Raw genomic sequence first — 10,517 nt, forward strand, 5'->3', positions numbered from 1 at the left:
CTCACTTGACTATGGCTTGCTTGAAAATGATGGACAACTTAGAACTCTTTGTGAAATTAAGAGTAGAAAGGAGTTGTGTAGTGGTTGGAAGTTTGGAATCAAGCTCATTGAGGTCAAAACTTCAAAATGTGGGAGTTATGATTGGGAGCATGCTACTTTGTGTTGGTCTAGGAAGAAGTCTTGCTATGCTACAGAGAATTCTTCATGTTCTACTCGTCAACCACCCGGATGGAAAAAACATGACAATCAACTAGAAGATGGGTGCGAAAATAAGATATGGGATCCCGGATCGAAACATGAAGACCAATTAAAGAAGCTCATATCTTGGGTGGAACTTCATCCAAACTTGGTGAAGAAGGTTGGAATTTCTGTCAACCATTTGAGGCCCATAAATCCTTGGAAAATCAAGGATGAGTACAAGCATAAACCACCATGACAAGAGCTTCCCAAAAGTCCAACTTAAGGACTTAAACCAAAATTGCTAGGTGGGAGACACCCCACCATGGTAAACTCTTTCCACCCTCTTGTAGATTTGATTAATAAGTGATTTGAGTTGCCATTGTAGGTAGTTTCTCCTCTTTATGTAGTTTTATCTTAATTTCTTGGTTGTTAGTTGCTTAAAGTGCAAGATATGTTTGTTTGCACTTGAAATTTTTGTTCAATTTGCATTTCAGTTGATTTTGAGCTATGGGTAGTGTTAGGAAGATTTTTGGCGGTTTGTAATAGTCTTTTAAAAAAAAAAGACGGTGAAGGACGCGCGCGCACGCGTCCATGAGCGGATGCAGCCCATAGATTTTCCAGAGAGTTGGGCCTCTCTTGTGCGAATGTTAGGCTTTTAGCCCAACTCATTCCACGCGGACACGTGATGTTAGGATTTTTGCCAGTAAAGAATTTCATAAAAACAGTGGCGTTGTAGATATAGTCTCTAAACCGACAGAAATCCCTTCGTACAAACGTTTTGGTTGTTACAAGTAACAAACCCCTTTAAAATTGATAACCGAGTATTTAAACCTCTGGTCGTCTTCTCAAGGATTTGCAGGGAGGTGTTCTTATTATTGATTATGAAAAAGTGTGTTTTTGGGGAATGTTGAGTTTGAGCAATGGGCACAGATATATTTAAATGACAAGTAAAATAAATAAATAACTGTAAACTAAACTCTTGGCAAGGTAAGAGAAATTGGAAGTCCAGACCAAGTTATCCTTATCAATGATAATAAAAATTGAATCTTAATTCCACTTAGTCAACCTTTACTAAAGTAAAGGAAAGTCAAGGGACTAATTAGTTTGACCTTCGAATCCTATTTATTTCCAAAGAAAAGATTGGGATTATTGAAGTTCAATTCAATTGGCAAGATAACAATTAACAATTATGCTGTTGAGTTGGATAACTCCTGAGTTACTGATTTCTTAACCAAAACCAAAAGGGAAAAAGTAAATCTACTGGAATAAAAATGCCTTCAGATGTAAAGCAACAATAACAGCAATCATAAATTGAAATACCTCAAATAACATTAATTAAGAAAATTATATGTAACATGGAAGAGTTCATAAATTAAATAAAAATAAAGAACCTCGGATTGAGAGTCACTCCTAAAACTAAGAGAAATCCTAAATCCTAATCCTAAGAGAGAGGAGAGAACCTCTCTCTCTAAAAACTACATCTACTCCTAAACTTGTGAATATGAAGGCCTCCCTATGAATGGATTCAATCTCCCACTTTATAGCCTCTAACCTGTGTTTTCTGGGCCGCAAATTGGGTCGAAAACAGCCCGAAAATCGCTGGAGAAGAATTCAAACACGCTGATTTTCGTCACTGCGATGCGGCCGCATGAATCACGCGGTCGCGTCACCTAGCATCAGGGGAACTATAGCATATTATATATCAAATCGAAGCCTCGGACATTAGCTTTCCAACACAACTAGAACCGCATCGTTTGGACCTCTGTAGCTAAAGTTATAGCCGTTTGAGTGCGAAGAGGTCAGGCTAGAAAGATTAGCAATTTCTCCAACTTCTTGTATTCCTTCCACTTTTGCATGCTTCTTTTCCATCCTCCAAGTCATTTCTGCCCTATAATATCTGAAAGCACTTAACACACATATCAAGGCATCTAATGGTAATAAGAGAGGATTAATAATAAGCAATTATAAGATCAAAGAAGCATGTTTTCAATCATAGCACAAAATCAGGAAGGAAATATAAAACCATGCAAATAGTATGAATAAGTGGGTAAAGAGTTGATAAAAACTACTCAAATGAGCACAAGATAAACCATGAAATAGAGGTTTATCAACCTCCCCACACTTAAATACTAGCATGTCCTCATGCTAAACTCAAGAGAAGCTATAAAGATGAAGAGGAATGGTAGAATGTATGAAATGCAATCCTATCTATATGGATGCAACTAAATGTGAAATGCTTCTACCTACTTGGTTAAAAGTAAATCAAATTCTCCAAGATAAATACAAACCAATTTCCACTAATTCAAATCGTACAATAAAAAGCAAGTAAACTTGTAGGAAGATAGCTCATGAAAGCAGGAAACATAGAATTAAGCACTGAACCCTTACTGGTAGTGTATATCACTCTAACTCTCAAGTGTCTAGGGTCAATCACTCTACTCTTCCCTAATCATGCTTTCTAAACTTTTTTCATCACCTAACCAATCAACATTATTTAATGTACCAATGCAAACATCATGAGGTATTTTCAAGGTTGTAATGGGGCTAAGGTAAAGGTGAGGATATATATATGGTTAAGTGAGGTATGAATTGAATCTTTAATTAACCTAAACTTTCACCTAACATACATATACTCTATATAATTCTAATTCATGCCTAGCTACCCAAAATTCCCACTTTTACATCACATACTCATGTATCAACTTTTTCTTTTTAATTTATCACATGTGCATTGACTTTTCATTAACTTAACATTGGGGTAATTTTGTCCCCTTATTTATTTATTTATATTATATATATATATATATATATTTTTTTTTTCTCTTTTTCTCTTTTTTTTTTTTTTATAAACTGAATCATAAAAGCAAACATAACTTATCAATGCACATGGATTCTCCATTATTTTTCTATTTTGGTTTTTCATGAGTAGGTTCCCAAATTCCCAATATTCAAATAAGTTATAAACATGACACATTCCCTTATTAACCCAAGTTCCCACAGTTTCCCCACACTTAGTTGATACACAATCTCTATCTTAAGCTAACCAAAGATTCAATTGGGATAATTAATTTGTTTTCCGCTTAAGGCTAGTGATGTGGTAAAATATAGAACAAATGGGGATTAAAAAGCTCAAAGTGGCTGACAAGGGTGATTTAAAGGGTAGGCTTATTTGGGATAAGTGAGCTAAAATTAAACAATGGCTCAATCATATGCAAGCATGTAAATACACTAAATAATGGACATATAGACTGAAACAAAGTAAAGATCACAATTATAGAGAAGTAAACACACAAGAATAAAATATTTATGGTTAAATAATGTAACCATATAAATAAGTTTAAATTTCACAGGTTGTGTGTTCTTTAGCTATAATTCATGTTCCAAATACAACTTCCAAACAAGTTTTAACATAAAAAAAAAAAATTTTCAATTTAAATTAGTGAAATTTTTCAAAAATAGAGTCCTAAAAAGAGATTTATTATTTTAACCAAGTAGTAACTAAATGCACAAAATCAAATAAATATGCAGATGCAACAATGAACAAAAAATAAGATTATTGGTGTTGAGAAGAAAGTACTAACCCACGGGGATCGGTATCGACCTCCCCACACTTAAAGATTGCACCGTCCTCGGTGTATGCTGAGATGTGCAGGTGGACGGGTTGTTCCAACTGATGCTTTTCTTCAAGGATTGTGCAGATGGATTTGTTTTTCTCCCCTTAAGAAGTTTTTTTTTTTTGCTCCCTTCGTGGTGGCCATCCTGAAAGAAGAGGAAAAAAAAAGTAACCCAAAAATAAAGATAGAAAATAAATAAAATATGGGTGTTAATGCCAGATAATAAGGGTCTCAATTACATGGTAGCTACAACATGCAAATGAGAAAACAGTAGAAGCCATGGCATGCCAGTGGTATAAAATTTGTATAGGGGATGAGTGTGGGTAATGGAAGTATCAATACAAGCTCATGTCAATGCAAATGGAGTGCAAGTATCATAAAAGATTGGCATTGGCAGATAATTAATATCATCCCACAGTGTAAAACAAGTTACCTAAAATAAATTCAAGAAAAGATGTAACAGTTGAATAAAAAGTTTTTAATACCAATCGAAAAATAAAAAAAATACAGAAAAGAAAATAAAAATATGCACAAATTTAAAATGCAATGAATGAATATATGTAAGTAAAATAAAATGGAAGTGAAAGAAAATAAGAAAGGAAGAAGAGAGAAATAAGAAAAGATAAGAAAAAAAGGATTAGAGAAGAAAAGATAAGAAATTTGGCTGATTTGGATATTCTGTGCGCCGCTTGTGACGCGGACGCGTGAGTGACGCGGTCGCGTGGTGCGCGATAAGGTCAGGTGACGCGGACGCGTGGGTCACATGATCGCGTGGCCGGTTTTGTGCGATTGGCGCGAGTGCAACCTCGCAGTCGCGCAACTCTCTGTTCGAAACTCTTTTTGCCAAAAATTTGGGTGACGCGGTCGTGTGGTTGACGCGATCGCGTGGATGGCCTATTTCCAATATGACGCAGATGCATGGGTGACGCGTTCGCGTGGGAGGGCTTGGGCTTCCAGCACGAGTCCAGCCCGATTCCAGCTTAACCTTCGGCCATGCACCCTTGTGACGTCGATTTACATGGCACGCGGCCGCGTGGGTGACGCGGTCGCGTGGGAGGCCAAAGTTCCCATGTCACGCGGACGCGTCGGCGACGCGGTCGCGTGGGTCGATTCGTGCCACTGGCACGCCTCCAGCCACGCTCCAGCGTGACTCTCTGTTCGTTTTTTATTTTCTCCCCTCTCCTTGCAACGCGGACGCATCGCTGATGCGGTCGCGTCACGTAGCATTTTTTTTTAATCTGAAAAGAAAATGCAGAATGCAGTGTGATGAGCGGATAATTTATACGCTTTTTGGCATTGTTTTTAGTATGTTTTTTAGTAGGATCTAGTTACTTTTAGGGATCTTTTCATTAGTTTTTATGTTAAATTCACATTTATGGACTTTACTATGAGTTTGTGTGTTTTTTTGTGATTTCAGGTATTTTCAGGCTGAAATTGAGGGACTTGAGCAAAAATCAGATTCAGAGGTTGAAGAAGGACTGCTGATGTTGTTGGATTCTGACCTCCCTGCACTCAAAATGGATTTTCTGGAACTACAGAACTCAAAATGGCGCGCTTCCAATTGCGTTGGAAAGTAGACATCCAGGGCTTTCCAGAAATATATAATAGTCTATACTTTGCCAAAGTTTAGAGGACGCAAACTGGCGTTCAACGCCAGCTCTCTGCCCAATTCTGGCGCCCAGCGCCAGAAACAAGCTGCAAAGTGGAGTTCAACGCCCAAACTGGCACAAAAGCTGGCGTTCAACTCCAAGAAGGACCTCTACACGTGCAACACTCAAGCTCAGCCCAAGCACACACCAAGTGGGCCCCGGAAGTGGATTTATGCATCAATTACTTACTTCTGTAAACCCTAGTAGCTAGTTTATTATAAATAGGACCTTTTACTATTGTATTAGACATCTTTGGAATCATCTTCAGATCATCCTGGATTGTATTCTGATCCTATGATCACGTTTTAGGGGGCTGGCCATTCGGCCATGCCTGGACCTTTCACTTATGTATTTTTAACGGTAGAGTTTCTACACTCCATAGATTAAGGTGTGGAGCTCTGCTGTTCCTCAAAGATTAATGCAAAGTACTACTGTTTTCTATTCAATTCATCTTATTTTGCTTCTAAGATATTCATTCGCACTTCAACCTGAATGTGATGAACGTGACAATCATCATCATTCCTTATGAACGCGTGCCTGACAACCACTTCCGTTCTACCTTAGATTGAATGAGTATCTCTTATATCTCTTAATCGGAATCTTCGTGGTGTAAGCTAGAATGATGGCGACATTCAAGAGAATCCGGAAAGTCTAAACCTTGTCTGTGGTATTCCGAGTAGGATTCAATGATTGAATGACTGTGACGAGCTTCAAACTCGCGAGTGCTGGGCGTAGTGACAGACGCAAAAGGAGGGTGAATCCTATTCCAGCATGATCGGGAACCTCAGATGATTAGCCGTGCCGTGACAGGGTATCTTGGACCATTTTCACAAGAGGAGGGGATGTAGCCACTGACAACGGTGATGCCCTTGCATAAAGCCAGCCATGGAAAGGAGTAAGACTGATTGGATGAAGACAGCAGGAAAGCAGAGATTCAGAGGAACGAAAGCATCTCTACACGCTTATCTGAAATTCTCACCAATGATTTACATAAGTATTTCTATCCTTCTTTTATTACTGCATTTCGAAAACTACATAACTATTTTATATCCGCCTGAATGAGATTTACAAGGTGACCATAGCTTGCTTCATACCAACAATCTCCGTGGGATTCGACCCTTACTCACGTAAGGTATTACTTGGACGACCCAGTGCACTTGCTGGTCAGTTATGCGAAGTTGTGAAGATATGTTTAGACCATGGTTCTGTGCATCCGTTTTTGGTGCCATTGCCAGGGAATCAATTTCGAACAACAATTCACAACCTGAGTAACAATTTTGCATACCAAGTTTTTGGCGCCGTTGCCGGGGATTGTTCGAGTTTGGACAACTGACGGTTCATCTTGGTGCTCAGATTAGGTAACTTTCTTTTTGTTTTATTTTTAAAAATTTTTCAAAAAAATCTTTCAAAAATTCCTCCTTTGTTTTCGAAAAATTTTTTAAAATAAAAATGTTTTCAAAATATATTTTTCTTCAGAATTTTTAAGAATGAATTCTAGTATTTCATAAAGCATGTTGAAGCCTGGTTGGCTGTAAAGCCACGACTGTAGGGCATGTCAGGCGTGTCATGTCTGAGTTACGTACTAAAGCTTGGCTGGCTATTAAGCCATGCCTAACCCTTTGATTGGAGCTTTAGGCTAAAGAGCATAAGATTCCTGGAATTCATATTAAAAATTTTGGAATCCTTATTTTCCTTTTTCAAATAATTTTCGAAAAAAATACAAAAAAATTAGAAAATCATAAAAATCAAAAATATTTTTTGTGTTTCTTGTTTGAGTCTTGAGTCATGTTATAAGTTTGGTGTCAATTGCATGTCCATCTTGTATTTTTCGAAAAAATTCATGCATTCATAGTGTTCTTCATGATCTTCAAGTTGTTCTTGGTAAGTCTTCTTGTTTGATCTTTGCATTTGCATGTTTTGTGTCTTTTCTTGTTTTTCATATGCATTCCTAAATTCTTTATGTCTAAGCATTAAAGAATTCTAAGTTTGGTGTCTTGCATGTTTTCTTTGCATTAAAAATTTTTCAAAAATGTATTCTTGATGTTCATCATGATCTTCATAGTGTTCTTGGTGTTCATCTTGACATCCATAACTTTCATGCATTGCATCATTTTCACGTTTTTCTCTCTCATCATAAAAATTCAAAAATAAAAAAAAATATCTTCCCCTTTTTCTCTGATAAATTTCGAAAATTTGAGTTGACTTTTTCAAAAATTTTTAAAATCTATTTATTTTTATGAGTCAAATCAAATTTTCAATTTAAAAATCTTATCTTTTTCAAAATCTTTTTCAAAAATCAAAACTTTTTCATTTTTCTTAGTTATTTTCCAAAATTTTAAAAATATTTTTCAAAAATCTTTTTCTTATTTTTATATCATATTTTCGAAAATAACATCATCAATTAATGTTTTGATTCAAAAATTTCAAGTTTGTTACTTACTTGTTAAGAAAGATTCAAACTTTAAGTTCTAGAATCATATCTTGTGATTTCTTGTGAATCAAGTCATTGATTGAGATTTTAAAAATCAAATCTTTTTTAAAAACTAATTTCTATCATATCTTTTCAAAAATATCTTCTTATCTTACCTTTTTCAAAAAAGTGGTTGCAAAATATCTTTTCTAACCTCCTAACTTCTTATCTTTTCAAAATTTGTTTCAACTAACTAACTAACTTTTTGTTTGTTTCTTACCTTTTTCAAAACTACCTAACTAACTCTCTCTCTCTAATTTTCGAAAAAATCTTCCCTCTTTTTCAAAATTTCTTTTTAATTAGACTAATTATTTTATTTTTTATTTGAATTTTCGAAAAACTACTAACCTTTTTCAAAAAACTATTTTCGAAAATCACTAACTCTTTTTCAAAAATTATTTTCGAAAATTCTCTCCTCCTCTCATCTCCTTCTAATTATTTATTCACCTACTAACACTTCTCTTCATCTCACATCACTACTCTTATCCTTAACCCTGTGTTTGGATTCTTCATTCTTCTTCACCCCTATTCCTTTTCTTCTTCTACTAACAATAAGGAACCTCTTTACTGTGACATAGAGGATTCCTCTTCTTTTCTTGTCCTCTTCTCTTTCTTATGAGCAGGAACAAGAAAAAAGGCATTCTTGTTGAAGCTGATCCAGAACCTGAAAGGACTCTGAAGAGAAAACTAAGAAAAGCTAAATTACAACAATCCAGAGACAACCTTATTGAAAATTTCGAACAAGTAAAGGAGATGGCAGCCGAACCCAACAACAATAATGCAAGGAGAATGCTTGGTGACTTTACTGCACCTAATTCCAATTTACAGGGAAGAAGCATCTCCATTCCTGCCATTGGAGCAAACAACTTTGAGCTGAAACCTCAGCTAGTTTCTCTGATGCAGCAGAACTGCAAGTTTCATGGACTTCCATCTGAAGATCCTTTTCAGTTCTTAACTGAATTCTTGCAGATATGTGATACTGTTAAGACTAATGGAGTAGATCCTGAAGTCTACAGGCTCATGCTTTTCCCTTTTGCCGTAAGAGACAGAGCTAGAGTGTGGTTGGATTCTCAACCTAGAGATAGCCTGAACTCTTGGGATAAGCTGGTCAAGGCTTTCTTAGCCAAGTTCTTTCCTCCTCAAAAGTTGAGTAAGCTTAGAGTGGATGTTCAGACCTTCAGACAGAAAGAAGGTGAATCCCTCTATGAAGCTTGGGAGAGATACAAAGGACTGACCAAAAAGTGTCCTTCTGACATGCTTTCAGAATGGACCATCCTGGATATATTCTATGATGGTCTATCTGAATTGGCTAAAATGTCATTGGATACTTCTGCAGGTGGATCCATTCACCTAAAGAAAACGCCTGCAGAAGCTCAAGAACTCATTGACATGGTTGCTAATAACCAGTTCATGTACACTTCTGAGAGGAATCTTGTGAGTAATGGGACGCCTATGAAGAAGGTAGTTCTTGAAATTGATACTCTGAATGCCATATTGGCTCAGAACAAAATATTGACTCAGCAAGTCAATATGATTTCTCAGAGTCTGAATGGAATGCAAGCTGCATCCAACAGTACTCAAGAGGCATCTTCTGAAGAAGAAGCTTATGATCCTGAAAACCCTGCAATAGCAGAGGTGAATTACATGGGTGAACCTTATGGAAACACCTATAATCCATCATGGAGAAATCATCCAAATCTCTCATGGAAGGATCAACAAAAGCCTCAACAAGGCTTTAATAATGGTGGAAGATACAAGTTTAGCAATAGCAAGCCTTTTTCATCATCCACTCAGCAACAGACAGAGAACTCTGAACAAAATACCTCTAATTTAGCAAACTTAGTCTCTGATCTATCTAAGGCCACTGTGAGTTTCATGAATGAAACAAGGTCTTCCATTAGAAATTTGGAAGCATAAGTGAGCGGATAATTTATATGCTTTTTGGCATTGTTTTTAGTATGTTTTTAGTAGGATCTAGTTACTTTTAGGGATGTTTTCATTAGTTTTTATGTTAAATTCACATTTCTGGACTTTACTATGAGTTTGTGTATTTTTCTATGATTTCAGGTATTTTCTGGCTGAAATTGAGGGACTTGAGCAAAAATCAGATTCAGAGGTTGAAGAAGGACTGCTGATGCTGTTGGATTCTGACCTCCCTGCACTCAAAATAGATTTTCTGGAGCTACAGAACTCAAAATGGCGCGCTTCCAATTGCGTTGGAAAGTAGACATCCAGGGCTTTCCAGAAATATATAATAGTTCATACTTTGCCCAAGTTTAGAGGACGCAAACTGGCGTTCAACGCCAGCTCTCTGCCTAATTCTGGCGCCCAGCGCCAGAAACAAGCTGCAAAGTGGAGTTCAACGCCCAAACTGGCACAAAAGCTGGCGTTCAACTCCAAGAAGGACCTCTACACGTGCAACACTCAAGCTCAGCCCAAGCATACACCAAGTGGTCCCCGGAAGTGGATTTATGCATCAATTACTTACTTCTGTAAACCCTAGTAGCTAGTTTATTATAAATAGGACCTTTTACTATTGTATTAGACATCTTTGGAATCATCTTCAGATCATCCTGGATTGTATTCTGATCCTGTGATCACGTT

At 36.8% G+C, this 10,517-nt stretch overlaps 1 non-coding gene across 1 annotated transcript; it reads right to left on the minus strand.

The window, feature by feature from the left end:
- Positions 1-9,065: 9,065 nt before the first annotated feature.
- LOC148564008 (small nucleolar RNA R71) lies at positions 9,066-9,173 on the minus strand. The gene has a single exon (XR_015885448.1). It is a non-coding gene; the product is annotated as a small nucleolar RNA R71 (small nucleolar RNA).
- Positions 9,174-10,517: the final 1,344 nt, after the last annotated feature.

The sequence above is a fragment of the Arachis ipaensis genome, chromosome B5 (assembly GCF_059453495.1).
Source record: "Arachis ipaensis isolate K30076 ecotype BB chromosome B5, ASM5945349v1, whole genome shotgun sequence".
NCBI classification, from domain to species: Eukaryota; Viridiplantae; Streptophyta; class Magnoliopsida; order Fabales; family Fabaceae; genus Arachis; species Arachis ipaensis.